This window comes from Mirounga leonina, unplaced genomic scaffold (genome assembly GCF_011800145.1).
Source record: "Mirounga leonina isolate KUSES-001 unplaced genomic scaffold, KU_Mleo_1.0 Mir_173, whole genome shotgun sequence".
Taxonomy (NCBI): domain Eukaryota; kingdom Metazoa; phylum Chordata; class Mammalia; order Carnivora; family Phocidae; genus Mirounga; species Mirounga leonina.
Window position 1 is genome coordinate 61,551,823 of NW_023270447.1, and position 16,524 is coordinate 61,568,346.

The 16,524-nt window shown below is 41.6% G+C and overlaps 1 protein-coding gene across 4 annotated transcripts in view; it reads left to right on the plus strand.

Annotated features, from left to right (window-relative positions):
- Window positions 1–885: 885 nt before the first annotated feature.
- Window positions 886–16,524, plus strand: part of FOXJ3 (forkhead box J3) — a 145,647-nt gene continuing 130,008 nt past the window's right edge. For all 4 annotated transcript variants that reach the window (XM_035018853.1, XM_035018854.1, XM_035018859.1 and 1 more), the window contains exon 1: window positions 886–1,041. The gene's annotated coding sequence lies outside the window, so the exon portion shown is untranslated. The remainder of the gene's footprint in view (window positions 1,042–16,524) is intronic.

Sequence of the window (16,524 nt, forward strand, 5' to 3'; positions counted from 1 at the left end):
ACCTACTATGAGTTCAAAAGCATCCTTGGTGCTTGCTTATATATATGTGACTAACCCAATGAAGCAATAGCAAATTAGAGGTCTGAATGTAATTAAGTATGAAATTACAGGTCAGATTAGCAGTGCTAGTAGTTTAGAGAAAGAATCAGTGAAGATTGACGTAGAAGGAAATTCCAAAGTTCACAAGTATTCCGAACTACCCTTCTAAAGGTTCCACCTGTTGATAGCAAGGACCATAACCTGAACAAGTCTTTTAGAATCAGAAGGGCCTTTAGAGTGCCAGCTGCTCTGTTTTAAGAAGGAAACTAAGGCTAGGACGGAAACGGCCTCGGCAGATGGGTCTAGAACCTGGGACTTGTAAAGTTCTAAAAGGGTGTCCTGAAGGTCTAAGGTGCTCTTATTTGGGGCCTGTAGAACCCGCGCTGTGCAAAGTTGGAAAAGGGGTCTGGTTTCCCCGGAGAGGCTGGGGTGCCTGTCGCTACCACGAGGTGGCGGGGTCCAGGTGGGGGGCAAGGTCACGAAGCGCCATCCCTCCCGGGCATGGGGCCTGAGGAATTCGTGAGCAGGGTCCAAGGCCGAGGGTCCCTGCTGTCCTCAACTACGGGACCGTCCCCGCCGCCCCACTTCCTAGCCGCCACTCTGAAGCGCAGGGACCCCAAATCGTTCGGAACTCCAAAATACTGGCTGCGTTAAGGTAGATATCCCGGCGTCCCAGGGCACTACTTGTCCCAGCGGAGGGATCCCGCGCGCGTCGCCACGGCCGTGCCCGCGGCAGGGAGGGGACGCCGCCGACGCCGTGCCGGTGGCGCAGCGACGTCGCGGGAGGCGGGGGCGACGGCGGGGGCGGGAGAGGAGCGGGTCGGGAAGTAGTTCCGGGTGCGCGGCCCCGGATGTTGGCTGCTCCCGCTGCCGCCGCCGCTCTCGGCGCTGCTCGGGGCCTCGGCCGCTCGCACCAGGCGCCGTTGGGACCTTTCCCGGGAGGCGGAGACGCACGCAGCGGCCGGGGGCTCGGCCGGGCCGTCCCGGCCTGCGCAGCCTGAGGTGAGTGCCCGCCGCCGGGGTGGCGGGGCCGAGGCGGCGGGCGAGGAGGCGGGGCTGGGGCATCTCCCGGGACGGAGGCAGGGGCTGCCCTCCGCGAGACGTCCTCTCCCTTCTCGGCCGCGCCGCGCTGCGGGCGGGCGGCGGGCGGGCGGGGCAGGGGGCCCGGGTCCGGGCTGGGGCCTGGCGGGCGGCGAGGGCTGGGTACCTCCCTCCCCCGCGGCGCTTCTCCTCAGCTGCTGCTGCCCCTCAGCCGGGAAGCGGCGACTCCGCGCCTCCCGCTCCTCCGCGCCTCCCGCCCCTCCCCCAGGCGGGGCTCGGGGAGCCAGACGGGGTTCCCAGGGGCGCCAAGTCCGAGGACAGCGGCCGTCTTCTCCTCTCAATGACCTGCCCCTTGGCTTGGGCTGGCCCCCTACCTCAGCACGATGCAGCTTCTTCCCCTCAAGCTTGGGGGGTGTTTTTCGGCCGGCGAGGCGGGCAGTACCTCGAGCCTCGGGGGTGCCCTTCGGGGTGAGGCCCGTGAGAGGGGCCTCCGTTCCCACCCATCCTGACGCCGTGTCCTCTGCCGGCATTGGGGCAGAGGCAGCCGTTCCATGCGGACGTGTTGCTGTCCTGTGTGTGTTGCATCCTGCCCACGTGGTAGGGTGTCTCCCCCCTCCCCCCTCCATTTTTTGCAGCTGGTGAAGAGGGAGGTTTACGCGGTGGTTTTTCCTCTCTGATTTCCGCCCGTGGCGTGGAAGGTGTTAGGGTCAGTTTGCTTTGCTGAGGCCGACTGTTGGTTAGCCGGAGAAGCAAGAGTTGTACTCCCTGAAAATGAGACCAGCAGGGGACATGGCAGGGCTTAGTTTCATAGACCTCTTTCCTCCTCTGCTTTTAGCTGTTATCGTTCTTTTCTCTATTGCTTAATCCAAAAGAGTGTGCTCTTGCTGCTGATGCACTGAGGTGTGTAGTTTTCACTTCTCCGTTCTACTTTTTGCGTGTTTGGTTGGCAAAGGTTCTTTTCTGTATTGTGTGGTTCACGTCTCTGTTGCTTCTAGTTGGATTCCTGAATGAGCTGAGTTGGGCTGGCCCGGCAGTTGGCGTTTGGTGGGCATCTTTTTTTGTCTTTTCCTGACGTTTATTTTTTTCGTCTATTTTGCTTCCCAGTGAAACGAGTGCATGTTATGAAAGTATTACATGCATGGCTCTTTACTTGGAACGCGGTACTAGATAGTTTCACTGAGACACATATTTCGTGGGAGCTCTTTTATTTCACTTTTGCTCTTTTTCTGTTGAGTATCTTTACGCTACTCTGTTTTTTGAAACTGGTTTTGAAACGGGTTTTGGGTAGTTTCTTTCCTTAATGTCCGTTCCAGTTTAAGGTTTCCAGTTTCCTGTGTTTCCCTCTTGTGTGACCACAGATTGCTCCCTTAACAGGGAGCAGGCTACAGTAGCAGTGAGAGAAGCCTTATTCCTCCTAGACCATAGCAAATATTTATTATAAAGCAGTAACTCCCTTCATTTTTCTGTTTGGGTGGCATATATGGATGTGGTTGAAGTTTTTAAGTTTTTTGTTTGTTTTTATTATAAACCTGAGGATTTTTGTTTTCTTTTTGTGTCTTTTGGAGGTGAGGTGAATCTTGGTATTGGTTTTTGTTATACTGGGGACTTTTCATGCTTTTATGAGGTATTTGTTGGATGGGTTCAGGACATGTTTGTTTTGGCTCTTTTTGGTTCAATAGTTTGGGTGAAATAAAAAAATCTTAATATTTTGAAGTCACTTTTTAGATTCCAAGTTGGCTAGCATGCTCACATTTTCTTGATTTGTTTTTTGCATTGTGTGTTCTCTTTGTGCGTGTGTGTGTATTCCTTTTTTGTGGTACAATTGTTAGTATATTTTTCTATGCAAAATAAAGATATTTAAATACAGATTCTGTCTGCTTTTATCATGCTAAGTATGGGTGGGGCAGTAGAAAATAGAGACTTTTTCTTATTCTGATTCTGATTATTATTTAGTAAGTCAGCATTTGTATACTTCTGCAAAATACTGTGCTGTGTGTGAAGTAGTCTGTATGAAGAGATAAGGAATAAAATATGTGGTCTCTATAAATGTTTCAACTTTGGGGAAACAACATGTAACATACATATTCATAAATTACCAAGTAACATCAGACTCCTGGTTGGGATAACAATGCAGCCAACTTCAAAGGTATAAGTGAGATTTGCAAAAGACAGGAATTTTCAAAAGGGAGGAGCTGTATTCCAGGAGAGTGAAGGAGTATTTACAGAGGTAAAGAAGTGACAGTGTATAGGGCGCCTGGGTGGCTCAGATGGTTAGGCGTCTGCCTTCGGCTCAGGTCATGATCCCAGGGTCCTGGGATCGAGTCCCACGTCGGGCTCCCGGCTCAGCGGGGAGCCTGCTTCTCCCTCTGACCCTTGCCCCTCTCATGCTTTTTCTCTCTCGCTCGCTCTCTAAAAAATAAAATCTTAAAAAAAAAAAAAAAGTGACAGTGTATAAAAAGATATAGCAAGGGATGCCTGGGTGGCTCAGTCAGTTAAGTGTCTGCTTTCTGCTCAGGTCATGATCCCCGAGTCCTGGGATCGAGTCCTGCATCATCGGGCTCCTTGCTCAGCAGGGAGCCTGCTTTTCCCTCTGCCTTCTGTTCCCCCTGCTTGTACTCTCGAGCTCGCTCTCTCTGACAAAAATCTTAAAAAAAAAAAAAAAAAAGATAGCAAGTAGGTTGACCTGTATAGAGAATCTGTATTGGTAATGGTAATATATGAGTTCAGGATTGGTGAGTAGGTGTTGGAGGACCTGTCAAGGATGTAAGGTTTAGTTTGATGGGGTACCATATTGGGTTCTAAAGACTGGGAATAAGATAATGCCTATTGTCCCTGAGGAAGATTCTGTATTAACTGAGTGTTCTGGAGTGAGGAGACTGACTAGGATGGTCTTGGAGAATTTTAGGAATAAGGTGAGAGTCTGATATAAGGTAATGATTATGGAAATAAAATAATAACTACATTTATTGAGTGTTTCCTGTATGCCATTGTTCTAAACTCTTTACATGTATTTATCTCAAAATCTTCTCAAAGGTCTTAACTATTCCTATGAAAAAACTGAGTTACAGAGAGGTTAGATAGCTTGCCCCAAATCCCGTAGAGAGTAAGCTGCAGAGCCAGGATTTGAAGCCAGGCAGTCTCATCTTTGAGCTTTTGCATTTAATCATTAAGTTACACTGTCCTAAGGAAGAAGCATAGGATATATAATAAGATGAATGTGTGAGTAAAAATTAATTTGAACTTAGTGATGATTGTGGACAAAGGCAAGAAACAAAAAAAGCATTAAAAGATAAAAGCCTGGAGTCCTGGGAGGATGACTGATAATAGGAAATTAGGAAAGTATCACTGTGAAGGAAAATGAGCTAAGATTGGTTATGGGCAACATTAGATGGGGTACAGTCAGTTTTTCAGTAGCAGACTAGTTTCCTGCCAGTCCTGACGGCCTTTTCTCCTTGCTGGTTTGACTCTGGAAATGAAGACTAGTTTAAGCCAAACAATTAGAAAAACAGATCTATTCAGAAGAAAAAAATGTACCCCACATTGCAAAGCCACATAGAAATAGCATAGGAATTATTTTGGTTGAGCCACTGCTGCTTCCCAGCCTTAGTGAAGACAATGAAGTATTGACTAGAGTAAGATTTGAAGTATCTGAAGTATCTGTAGTACATTGTTATAGGATTAATAGAGATGAAAATGTAGATTGTTCACTGACCAGAGGGCTGTGTAGATGGTAGTAAAAAACAGGTGAGTAGATGAGTGATGGGAAGTTAGTAGTATGATGGTGAAAGAGCTTCAAGGTTTGGAATTTTGGGTGACCTTATAGACTAACAGGTAAACATTCTGAGAAGAACCAGGAAGTACATCATTGCTATAGAAGCCAAAGATAGGAGAGGTACTGTGGCTGATAGTATCAGAGGTAGTCTGGGAGTTCAGAAACAATCATCATGATGAAAAGACTATTGAACTAGGATGGGAAGTAATTTTTAACCTTAGAATTTTGAAAGGAAGGATAAGAATATATGTCAGATTTGTTTTCCACAGAAGGATTTGTAGAGACATTATGGTCTGGTTTGGTAATTTTTTTTTTAAAGATTTATTTATTTATTTTAGGGGGTAGGGAGAGGGAGAGAGAGTCTCAAGCAGACTCTGCGCTCAGCGGGGAGACTGATGCAGGGCTCCATCTCCCAACCTGAGATCACGACCTGAGCCGAAACCAAGAGTCGGACTCTTAACGCAGATGCACCACCCAGGCACCCCTGTTGTGGTAATTTTAAGTATTTTCTCCTAATTCTTCCACCAATCTCATTCATTCTTGTCTACATGTCAGAGATACTCAAATATCAGGAAACTCTCTTTCTTTCTTTAAGAAAGAAACAAATGTATTCTAAAGCTAGTGATTTTATACTTTAACTGTTCTCACAAACTTTTTTCTTACTCTTTTTTTAAAGTTTTTTTGAGGTATAATTCACATACTATATAGTTCACTTATTTAAAGTATATAGTTCAGCAGTTTTTAGTATATTAAGTCGTGCACCCATTACCACAATCATCTTCAGTCATTTCATCATCCCCAGAAAGAGAGTCTGTACCCTGTTCTGTACATTTCATGTAGGTGGAATCATGCAACATATAGTCTTTAGTGTCTGGGTTCTTTCACTTAGCATACTATTTCGAATGGGTTATCCATCTTGATGTTTGTTATCAGTATCTCATTCCTTTTTATTGCTGACGAATGTTCCATTCTATGGCTATACTACCTTTTGTTTATCCATTCATGAGTTGGACATTTGGGTTTCTTATTCTTGTAAAAACCTTTCCCTTTCTTCATCTTAATCCTCACCCTGCCAATTTCACTCCTCCTATGGCTTTTCTTTTAGAGTGTAACCTCTGCTGTGCATTCCTCTAGGCATTGGGGATATAAAAATGAGTAAGACATGGCCCCTGATCACTCATGTAGTGTTTATGGTTTACATAAATTTTCTCATACATCATTTCATTTCACAACAGCCCTGTGATGTGGGCAAAGTATTTTTTAAGATGAGCAATTTGAAGTTTAGATTAAGTGACTTGCCCAAGATTGTGTATCTAAATCAGTAATGGAGCTTTGGATCTTCTTGGTCCGTGTTCATTGCTATTTCTACTACTCTGTGCTGCTGTTCTAAGTTAAAGGATTCCTATGTGAAGGAGGGGCTGGGAAATTTCCTTAGTGAATCAGTAATTTTTAATGTTTAATCTTCAGGACTTAAAATGAAGTGTGTGTGTGTGTGTGTGTGTTTTAAACGGATTCTGTCACTTGTTTGCTGTGTGATTTAGGTAAGTCATTTCATATTCCTGCCTTTTCTTCAGAACATCAGTGGGTATTTATGTGGTGATGATAGTGGCATTTTCTGAAGCCTTACTATGGGTCCAAAAGTATTCTGAGTACTTTACATTTTTTATTCATATAATTCTCATAACAACTCTAAAAGGTAGATTTTATTTTTATCAATTTTACAGGCACAGAGAGATTAAGTAGCTTGCCTGAGGTTGTATGGCTAAGGATGGAAAGAGGCAGGATTTGAATGCCTGCAGTCTATTTTCAGAACTCAGTGGCTGTTAATCACTACATTGTACTGCTTACTGTGTTATGAGTTAATAGAGGGTAATATTTCAAGTAAGGGCATGATGAGAATATGAAGATTGGATTTTGAGTGTGTTGGGGAAGCAAACAGCAAAATTACAATTGACATTGTGTCCACATTTTTTAAAACTGTGAACCCGATACCGCAGTGTACAGAGATGTTTATGCTTTCAGGTACACTTTTTGTTTGTCCTTCCTAATAGCCTTTCAACTCAGAAATTGCATTATTTTCAGTGCTCTTCACTGTTGGCTTTGTTAGTCACCTAGCTTTCCACATTGCTGCTGTTCAGGAACCTTGGCTTGAGACAGCCAAAACTCACTTTTACCTCTCCTTAGCCATCCTATAACTAAATTTTTGTTTTCCATTTTCAACAGTTAGTATTTCAGTCCTAGATAGAGTACTCTACCCTCCTTCACTTGAAAACTCAGAAAACATCACAGTGGCATTTTATAACTGTCAAAAAAATTTGATCATCTTAATTGGCATAATTGGATTTTAGTGCACAAATAACAAGAACCAAAGCACAGTGTTTTGGTTAAAGAGATTGACTTATACTGAAATTGGAAAAGGCATCTGCTATACAGGATTTTGGATTTAATAGAATTTGTTATAACCAGATCAGCAAAGCATTATTACTGTGGGCCATCTGTTGGGATATGGAAATAGCTTTGTTATATGGAACCAGATGTTGTATTTATATTTATAACAATGGTATTCTACTTATTTTAAGTAACCTTTTGTGGTTAGGTACCTTCAGCTTCTATTCTACTTGACATGTCAACTGATAACTTGAGAATGTGATGTCTTTCAAAATGGTTATTACTTATAGAATTGAGACAAAGTAACTGAAACAAAGCAAATGAGACTCATATATGGTGTCAAACTTTTGTACTGTAACAAGATAAAATAGGATAAATAAGAATATGATTTAATTAGGACCATATTCAGTAAGAACTCTTACTTTGACACATTTAATAAGCATAGATTCTAATAGTTACCAAACCACTCTGGTTGCTTTAAGATTTTAGCATAAATCTGAAGTGATTTTGTTTTGGTATAATCAGACCTACATTGACACTGCCCTGTCTGACTTCTTTCCCATCATCAATGGGTGAAGTAGTCTGTAATGGACTCACGCTTATGGAATGCAATAAGAGGAACTGTTGTTGGAACTAATCTTAGAGGACTCTCTTCTGAGTTGAATGCTAATAGTTTAGGGGTGGGGAAAATCCTTGTGTGGGAGTTTTTGGAGAGAGTATAAACTTTGCATGTTGGCTGTCTTAGTCCAGTTGGGCTGCTATAATAAAATACCACAGATGGGTAGCTTATAAGTAACAGAAATTTATTGCTAACAATTCTGGAGGCTGGAAAGTCTAAGATCAAGGCACTAGCATTGTTGCCTTTTGGTGAAGGGCCCCTTCCTGGTTCAGGTCTGGCACATATAGAAGGTGCAAGGGATCCTTCTGGAGCCTCTTTTATGGGACACTAATCCCATTCATGAAGGCTCTACCCTCATGATCTAAGCACCTCCCAAAGACCATTTTGAAATACCATCATTTTTGGGGATTAGGATTTCAACATGTGGATTTTAGGGGGGACAGAAACATTAAAACTGTAGCATAGTATTGGCTATTTTTTCATTATCTTCACATGTAGAGAGGGTCGTGAAGAGTTAGGTCACATATGGGAGAGGGTCACTGAAAAGTTGATCCGTTATTCCAGGATGATCCTATATTTGAAGGAGACTACCCAGTAAACTTTCAGCTAAACTTTTTTTCTGGAGTACATAGCTAAAAGCTGTAACTGAATTCACCTATTGGACAGCATCCTGCCCAGTGATATAGTGATATCAAGGAAATAAGATTGATCTGATTGATACAGTGTTGATGTTACCTTATCAGAGATCTCAGAAGTTGGGATTGGAACTTTTCTTAGAGACCTGCCCTTACTGTATGTTGACACAGATTTGTGAGGGGAACGGATGAGGGGCGCAGACTGTTAGAACTCGCTAATAATTTCAGATTGTTTGCTTACAGAGAGATGGGACTGAGAGGGGAGTGCAATATGTTAAAAATAAGTTATCGTTAAGATCCTAGATTTTGGTTGGTTGGTACGTGGGTGCTTATTAAATTGTTAAAAAATGACTAAAGTTTCTGTGGCTTGGCTGTAGAACTTTGGGAAATATTGACACAACAGTCAAATATGCTGTCGTCAGGAGCAGGTTGACTGTCATAGCAAGAGAATAATACATGGCATCAGTTTCTGCTGGTGTGGTTGGGTCTGCATATCTATAACATGCTTTACCTGTCTATCCTGTGTAAGGAGGTCTTGATGGTATTGTCCCACCAGGTATATACATAGTAATCACCATCAGAAAAGGCATTTTGCATATGTGGTTGCGGAAGTCATGTTTTATATTGTTTATTATATTTATTATAGGGGATGTGTGTTTTGGAAAAATACCCATCTTATAATTGGAATAATACTTTTTGAAAAGCATTTTCTCTGATCTGTTGGATTTTGGAACCTCCCAACAGCCCAGTAATAGAGGTAGGGCAAGTAATATGCTTACTGACAAATGGAGAAAATGGAAGAAATGAGATACAAGCTAAGACTTAGTGTTACTCAAGTTGTTCAATAGAGCAGAGACAGGAACCAAGATTGTGCATTCTGTTTCTGGTCTTGTACTCTTTATAGAAAACTGACAACGTTTTTGTGAAGAACATACTTTGGATTTTTGAGGTAGAAATGAAAGGTTATGGACCCCAAAGGACCTGGGCTACTTGCAGCAGAACTTGTGATAATACCAGACTAAGGGACATAAACCTATTGAGAACAGCTTCTTCCCTTGTTAAATTTGGGTCCATTTCCAGTCATTGGATGTATTTTTACTTGAGTTTGCTTTTTTTGTCTTTGTAGAATTCTGGAAGCAAGGAGGAGACAGAATCAGGAGGGATACTTTTAAGAATGAGAAAATAGCAGATTTGGCCTTATCTTATGGAAGTACACATCTATAACATGTAGACGTTAAGAAAATGTACCTGGACCATGAATCTACTAAGGGAGCTAGGGTTACTGTCATAGTGTGAGTCTATTGTCTCTTGCCCAGTGGGTAGGAAGAGTGATAGTATATAAAGAAGTTATAACTGCACAGGAAAAAAGACTGTGAGGGTCACCTGGGTGGCTCAGTCGTTAAGCGTCTGCCTTCGGCTCAGGTCACGATCCCGGGGTCCTGGGATTGAGCCCCACATTGGGCTCCTGGCTCAACGGGGAGCCTGCTTTTCCCTCTTCCTCTCCCCCTGCTCATGCTCTCTTTCTATCTCTGAGTCTCAAATGAATAAATAAAATCTTTAAAAAAAAAAAAAAGACTGAAAGAAAGCATCGCAATGGGTAGTCTTTATTTTCTCCTTTGAACTGGTTTATATTTTTTGAGTTCTCTACAATGAGCCTATACCGTTTTTTATAATCAGAATTAAACATATGTGAGAATTTAGAATGAGAATTTAGAGAATTTTAAAAAATCATAGCACTTTTGAAGAGCAGTTTAAACACTTGGTGTTGGGGCACCTGGATGGCTCAGTTGGTTAAGTGTCTGCCTTCGGCTCAGGTCATGATCCCAGGGTACTGGGATGGAGTCCTGCATCGGGCTTCTTGCTCAGTGGGGAGCCAACTTCTCCCTCTGCTGCCACTCCCCCTCCTTGTGCTCACTTGCGCACTCTCTCTCTCTCTCACAAATAAGTAAATAAAATCTTTAAAAAAAAAAACACTTGGTGCTATCAAAAGTATTTTGCTTTTTAGGCAGTTATGTTAATAAATCAGTTTGATAATTATTTCATTATAGTCTATCGGTCAAGTTGTGGGTGTAATAAGTGTTTTGGATTTTTCTTTGCATTACAATTTGGTCATTTTTTTTTTTTTTAAGATTTTTATGAATTTGACAGAGAAAGACACAGCGAGAGAGGGAACACAAACGGGGAGTGGGAGAGGGAGAAGCAGACTCCCCGCCGAGCAGGGAGCCCGATGCGTGACTCGATCCAGGGACTCCAGGATCATGACCTGAGCCGAAGGCAGTCGCTTAACCAGCTGAGCCACCCAGGCGCCCTACAATTTGGTCATTTAGCTCTGCTAATTAAGGAATTAATTTTAGTTCCTTAGAAGCAACCAAGGCCTTAGGTTTACTTACAGTAATTACTTATCAATAAGTAACCTAAAAATAGCACTCCAGTTTATAATGAAAACCAGACTTAAAATCTACTTGTATACTACCATATCTTTGGCAGGTTTCTTTCTTTTTTTTTTAAAGATTTTATTTATTTGACAGAGAGACACAGTGAGAGAAGGAACATAAGCAGGGGGAGTGGGAGTGGGAGAGGGAGAAGCAGGCTTCCTGCGGAGCAGAGCCCGATGTGGGGCTCGATCCCAGGACCGTGGGATTATGACCTGAGCTGAAGGCAGACTAACAACTGAGCCACCCAAGCGCCCCCTTTGGCAGATTTCTAATAAGAAAAACCATTTGTTAGTGCTTCTTTAAGGTACTGTTTTCATCCAGGGACATTGGACTCATTGATTTCTCTCACTTGTTTGCACATTTATTCACCATCTGCTGTGTCCTGGGCACTGTACTAAATGCCGGGGACACAAGTAAAAGACAGGGTGCTTGCCAGCAAAGACGACAGCTTTTAGTTTGGGGGAGAGACTGCAGAGATAATCCTTGGCATATGGAGGTATCCTGGAATTTCTTCTGTTTTTCTAGTTTTTAACTAAAAAGGTAGAGTGGCTACCTTTGTTTTTTGAAGAACTTAAATGTATTTAGTGGTGTCAGTAGATGGCTTTAAGAGGAGCTAATGACTTCATAGTTATTTCTCTGCCTGCAAAATATTCAAAATCATTTATTTAAAGAATTTCCTCATCTAATGAGCATTATCTTATTGAGGTAAATACCTAGGTATTCAGATTTGCTTTGGGAGCAATCTTGTATTGACTCTTAGGATAGACTGTTTTTTTGTTATTTATCCTCTGTACTTAGCACTGTAAATGACATTAACAGGCATATTATATATTCACTATAGTTGTAAATGAAAGGATATTTCATGTTTAAGTTTAATTTTAAGAATTTTTTTTTGAAAGATTTTATTTCTTAGTGCAAGAGAGCTCGAGCATGCTCTCGGGAGGGACAGAGGGAGAGGGAGAAAGAATCTGAAGCAGACTGCACTGAGCAGGGAGTCGACTTGGGGCTCGATCCATGACCGTTGTGAGACCATGACTTGAGCCAAAACCAAGAGTCAGATGCTTAACTGACTGAGCCACCCAGGTGCCCCTAGAATTTTAGTATTGATACAAATATATCATATCAAGAAGTTTTCTTTTGTCTAATACGGTGAGAAATACAGTAGTTCCTAAATTTTAAGAGTTACTCGTTCAGGCCATCGAGATTTCCCCCTAAAGCACTTGATACATACTTATTTGGCTACTCTTAGAACACCTGTAGTCACTGATACCTGTAAGGTAGACTGTCGTTAGCTCTAATTGATGTAAAATTTCCTTTAACTTCATCTCTTTCTTCGTTCTCTTTAGAACAGTAGAGACCTAGTTTGTGTTCTTTAACAAGATAATCCTTCAGATATTTCAGTGATTATTCATTCAGCAAATATTTCTTGAACACCTGTGCATGCAAGACACTGTCCTGGGCATTATGAGATCTGAAGGTAATTAAGAGGCATAGTCTGTTCACAAAGAACTGATACAGAGAAGGAGCCACCAGCTTGTTGGAAAGCAAGTTTTTGCTTGTGATCAGAAAAGCTTTGTTGAGGAGATAATGTTTGAATTAAGATTAGTGATGGACCCTCTAGGCTGACAGCATAATAAAAAACCTAGAAATAGAGGAGCACAGTGCAAGCTAGAGGAGTAGCAAGAGGTTCAGGTTGTCTGTTTCACAAAGTACCCTCCAGAATATTAAAAATGTTCATTGTATCCCCAGCACTTGGAATGTTTGGCAGATAATTGGGGCTTGGTGAATTTTTGTTGAATGAATGAATAAAGGGTTCCTTTTGGGAAATACTGAACATCCTTCCTGAAGAATCATAAAGCACTTGAGGATATTGAACATTTTGATAAGTCTGTTAGAGAAAAAAATGTTTGTCTCAAACTTATCTGACAGTGGAATGCCTATTAATACTCTTGAAATCCTCTGGAAAATATTACACTGGGGGTCTCTGTCGTTGAGGTGACAAGGAAGGCTGGGAAGTGTTTTCTTCTCCACACTAAACACACCCACTTTTTTCAGACATTCTGCACTTGACATTTGGCTTCTAAACTCCTCACTAGTCTGATATCTCTCCCTGCAAGCATTCTAGCTTGTAAGTGTTTTTTAAAATGTGATGCTCAAAACAGAGCACAATACTCCATTTGTGAACTAGTAGAGAGTGCATGGGACTGCTACCCTCCTTGATCTGGATACTATTCTTTTAATGAAGTTTAAGATTGTATTTTGTTTCCTTTTAGCAGCTGAGTCACTCTCTTGGCTCATGTTCAGTTCTCATATTAATTTACAAGAAGTTCTTTGAGTAGATTCAGAGAGATTTCCTATTAGTAGAGCTAACAAATGAATGCCGGTTTTCTTCTGATTGAGTCTAGGCTGTTTTCTTCAGAAGTACTAGTCATTCTTAAGCTTCCTGAAATCTGAGAAAGAAAAGAAAAAGAATTAATTTTACAGTGCTGGACTTGACCAAGTAACAGGAAAGTCCACAAGTGCATTGCTGAGCATTTGCAAAAGTAGATAAAATATAATGAATCCCCATACATCACAGATTTGACCATCATTAAGTTATTTGCCACATATGCCTCAACTGTCTTTTTTTTTTTTTTTTTTGCTTAAGTATTTAATTTTTTTAAGTTTTTTAATTTGAGAGAGAGAGAATGAGCCAGAGGGAGAGGGACAAGCAGACTCCGTGCTGAGCAGGGAGCCCGATGCAGGGCTTGATCCCAGGACCCTGGGATTATGAGCTGAGCCGAAGGCAGATGTTTAACCTACTGAGCCCCCCCGCCCCCCCCCCCCCCCCCCGCAAAGGTTAGTTTGACATGTACCTGGCCCACTAAGAGCCAGTAATCCAATGTTAGAGACAGATGCATATAAAACAATACAAAGCAGATTATTTGCCTTCCAGGGCACCTGGGTGGCTCAGATGGTTAAGCGTCTGCCTTCAGCTCAGGTCATGATCCCAGGGTCCTGGGATCGAGTCCCACATCGGGCTCCCGGCTCAGCGGGGAGCCTGCTTCTCCCTCTGACCCTCTCCCCTCTCATGCTGTTTCTCTCTCGCTCGCTCTCTAAAAAAAAAAAAAAAAAAAGATTATTTGCCTTCCAGTGTCATGCCTTGATTATATAGCCTCCCCCTGTGCCCCCCCCCCCCCCCCGGAAAATGCTACCAGGGGAATCTTAATCCATTACTTTAGTCATGTATTGATGAGACCCCCCCTCCCCGGTTGATTTCCTCTTGAATCAACCTAAATTATACTGTTTTTGCTTGGTACTCAGTCTTCCCACTAGCTCCCACCTTTACCTAACATGGAACTCAAAAGCACAACCTTTTTTTTTTTTAAATTAAATTTATATATAATTATGCAGAATTTTCATTTTTCAAACAAGATTATTGGCATTTTGAGAGCAGAAGCCTTGTCTTTTTTTCTCTCTGTAATACTGGGAAGCGTTTTTTTTTTTGTTGTTGTTGTTGTTGTTTTTCAAGATTTTTTTATCTATCAGTAAGAGAATGAGGGAGGGAGGGAGAGAGAACGGGAGCATGAGCAGGGGGGGAAGAGGGAGAGGGAGAAGCAGACTCCCTGCTGAGAACTCTGGGATTATGACCTTTGCTGAAGGTAGATGCCTAACCAACTGAGCCACCCAGGTGCTCTTTTTTTTTTTTTTTTTTAGATTTTATCTATTATTTGAGAGAGGTGCTCTTTTTTTTTTTTCTTTTTAGATTTTATCTATCTATTTGAGAGAGAAAAGCTTAGTAAGTACTTATGGAGAGTATTGATACATATACCAGTGGGCCTATTCTTGCTGCCTCCTACCTAGCTCCCAGAGTCAGCTAAAGCTTTTGCCAGTTAAAAGTAAATAATTCAGATCTAAGTCTCTTTTTCTCTTACCCCAGAAGCCGCCTTAACCTTTCAGTGGTCTGAATCACAGATAAATAATGTGGTTTGCATGTGGCCACTTGCCCATCACTTTGTCCATGGCAAACTACTATAATTACTGGTTGTTTTTAGACATGACCTCCTCAGTGTAGCACTTCAGGTAGCTATTATCTATTGAGCATAATTGGTAAATGATATGAAACCTTTCTGCTATCCTTGTCCTAAACCAATAGTTCCTGAATTAAGCTGTGTATCAGAATCACCTGAGATACTTTTATTTAACAGATTCCCTAGGTTTCACCCTAGACTCTTGAGTCAGGGTTTTCAGGAATGGGTTATTAGAATTGGTTTTTATAAAGTTGGCAGTAGTTTGTAGACTGGCTTTGGGGACCAGACAGGTAATTTTTTATTTTGTTAAACAGCTCTAGCAGTGGGAGACTGTAGCTTCCCATCTTTTCAGTTGCAATACAGCATGACAGTCCTCTGGTAATCAGTACATTCTGATATGTTCAGTTTACTTTTCAGGGATATGGTAGGATCTCTTGCTTTGAATTACACCAGGCAAAGCACATGAATCAAATGCCCAAGATAAAGATACAGGATCCAGAGAGGTGGCATCTTGGCTTTCTAAATATAACTCAGTTTAAATTTAAAGCCTCAAAACCCTCCAGCCCTCTGAAAGCTTATTCTCTCTGTTTAGTGAATACCTTTAAAAGTTTAAAATAGAAGAGTTCAACATTTTTGGAGTGAACAGTCTTTTGAATTTTTCGTATTTCATGTACATGCAATAGAAGTGACTTAAACATATAATATGATTTAATTTAATATATTTTTGTCAGATTTTCCATAAAAACAAATCTATAAATTGGGAAAAAGTTCTTTATTAGACCACATAATATGATCTTGGGACCGGAAATTGTGGTTAAGTTATTGAGCAAAGTAGAGAGACTGAAGCTTCAGGATTATCCGTGGGTTAATAACAGACCCAGAAATAGAATCCTGTGTTATTTGCTTGGGTTATGATTTGGTTTGAAGAGGGTGGCCTGTGATCTGTTTACATAAATTGCAGGAAGTAAGGTTTGGGGTTTGGAAGAAGCTATAGCTCTGTGATGTTTGGCCAAGAAGCTCCACTCCCCCCACATTTACCACCTGTTTGATTGACACCGGACCTAAACTATGGAGGGGAAAGAGGCAGTTAGTTCAGACTCTTTAGTCTTAAAACAGTCTTAAAAAGCTAAAGCCGATTGTTGCTTGGCAGGCATTTTTCATATTCTGTTTTAGAGAATAACAAGACCTGGTTTTGGTTTTGTTTTAGGAGGAGAGAGGTATAACCTAAATAGTTGATTTGTAGGTACTAGTAGAATGTTTTTCTGTAGAATTTTGTATAATTTTTTTTTTATGAACCCTAAGTGTATCTTCATTAAACATGTTTAATTAATAGATGGTATGGTTTGGAAATAGTGGAACTCAGCAGCAAACTTTCCTGAACCACTAATGGTTCAGGGGGTTATAGATTTGAGAATACTGCTGTAGTAGCGTTGCTTTCTGGTGAAGTCATTACTTTTACTCTCCCTTTCCTGTTCCAGTTTGGGGGTGGGGGTGGCTCCTGTGGCACTAGTGAGGGAAGAAGCAGGAACTTAACAAGAACATTTGTGTGATGGAGTTCTAAACTTTTTTTTTTTTTAAGCTTTAT